This window comes from Aplysia californica, unplaced genomic scaffold (genome assembly GCF_000002075.1).
Source record: "Aplysia californica isolate F4 #8 unplaced genomic scaffold, AplCal3.0 scaffold00001, whole genome shotgun sequence".
Taxonomy (NCBI): Eukaryota; Metazoa; Mollusca; class Gastropoda; order Aplysiida; family Aplysiidae; genus Aplysia; species Aplysia californica.
The window spans coordinates 5016330-5018232 of NW_004797271.1; the positions used below are offsets into that span (position 1 = coordinate 5016330).

At 40.6% G+C, this 1903-nt stretch overlaps 1 protein-coding gene across 2 annotated transcripts in view; it reads right to left on the reverse strand.

Moving 5' to 3' along the window:
- LOC101851991 (xaa-Pro aminopeptidase 1) overlaps window positions 1-1903 on the reverse strand; it is a 33053-nt gene that overhangs the window by 25883 nt on the left and 5267 nt on the right. Inside the window, exon 1 of one of the 2 annotated variants that reach the window (XM_005088890.2) lies at window positions 157-184. The exons of the other annotated variant lie outside the window; for it this stretch is intronic. The gene's annotated coding sequence lies outside the window, so the exon portion shown is untranslated. Of the gene's footprint in view, window positions 1-156; window positions 185-1903 lie in introns of those variants that run through there. 2 annotated transcript variants of the gene reach the window in all.

The window sequence follows — 1903 nt, forward strand, 5'->3', positions numbered from 1 at the left end:
ATAACATCTATAAAATAATTGCACAAAAAAATGTACAAAGTGAAGAGCGGGCGTTACAGTATGACTTCCGATAGTTAAGCAACTAAAATTGGTGCTGCTTTAAGAACGCAAATGATGAAGGGTAACTAATTCGCAAGGCACATGCTTTATTATTACCGCACTGTCTTTCCGTTTATACACTGAAAAAAACTGGCCAGTACACAGAAAGGCCACCACGAAATGAATCCACCCAGCTGATAAAGAGATCAAGGAAGTGTTCTAAACGGCGCACAGCACGTCGAAGGCTATAATATATATATTATATATGAAGCGCCGGGGGGGGGGGTGGCTATAGAAGTGATCTTTATTATTATTTTTACATTCTTTAAAACTGAAATAAGACAAACTTACAGCACGCCGTTTTCTGAGTATAGACCTTCTCAGAAAAACTGATGAGGAAAAATGCTAATCGGTTCAATCACATACCACAAGCTGTTTCCCCGAATCGACATATCCTGAGGATTCACGTGTCGGTAATTCGACCCTACCTTGAAAAGCTATCAGTTGTCGTTGAATATACAGAGAGTAACGACCCATAGAGGAGTACAGTGTTGGCTATGGGGTTGGAATCTAAATCTGAACCTTAGTTTGGCATTAAGTTTGGTGGGATCCCAGAAAGGAGGGTATAATTTAAATGGAACACTCTTTAGTGGTATTAATTGGCAGCTATATTCGATGTGCAGTTGAGTAGATCTTACTCATTTTCGGCACAGACTATCACTACTATCAGTTATATTACAAGACGCAGCATCTACGTTGACGAGCATTTGACAGGACTAGCTTGTACATGTACAAGGCAGCCATGAAAAAAAGAGAGAAAAGAAACAACAAGCAAGCAGACAAAAACTTGGGGAAAAGAAGAGAGAGTTTGGTGATACAACACAAGTTGAGCATCATAGAAGAAGAAGAGGAAGAGGAAGTAGAAGAGAAACAGAAAAAGAAGAAGGAGGAGGAGGAGGAGGAGGAGGAAGAGGAGGAGGAGGAGGAGGAGGAGGAGGAGGAGGAGGAGGAGGAGAAGAAGAAGAAGAAGAAGAAGAAGAAGAAGAAGAAGAAGAAGAAGAAGAAGAAGAAGAAGAAGAAGAAGAAGAAGAAGAAGAAGAAGAAGAAGAAGAAGAAGAAGAAGAAGAAGAAGAAGAAGAAGAAGAAGAAGAAGAAGAAGAAGAAGAAGAAGAAGAAGAAGAAGAAGAAGAAGAGATGAAGAGAAGAAGAAGAAGAAGAAGAAGAAGAAGAAGAAGAAAAAGAAGAAGAAGAAGAAGAAGAAGAAGAAGCAAGAGGAGGAGGAGGAGGACCAGCAGCAGCACCAGAGAAGTATTGTCGCAATGAAAAACGCAATTTTCTCTCTGTTGGTAGACTTCAGATGCATATAACGAGGCCTCTGTCCAAAAATCCAGCAAAATGGAGCTATAAAAAACATAAAATTTGAGTTCTTAATTAATTGAAATTAAACTTCACGTACATCAAGAAGGTGGATTCTTTTAAAAACTCGGGAGTCACTGGACAGCTGCACTCTAGTGTTCTCTTTATTTATTGAAGATAGCAGTGGTGCAGTAAGTACTTCTTGATTCAGGCCTTTTGTCATATTGGGTGATTGAGTGTGTATGTGTCTTTGTGGACGTTACTTGTAACCTCTCCTTTGTGTCGTCCACGACTGCTTGTCAAATGAGAGCCTCGTCCATGTGTGCCTCTGCTAGCTGGACCATTGTCGTTTTTGGTTGTGTTTTTTTTTTTTTTTTTGGGGGGGGGGGTTGCTGGGGTTTTTTTTCTTTCGAAAAAGGGGGGGGGGCGTCTTATACCCGACGACGACCCCAACTGTGTCTTAAATACTCTCTGTCTCTATGTCTGTTTTGCTGTCTTCATGTCTGTC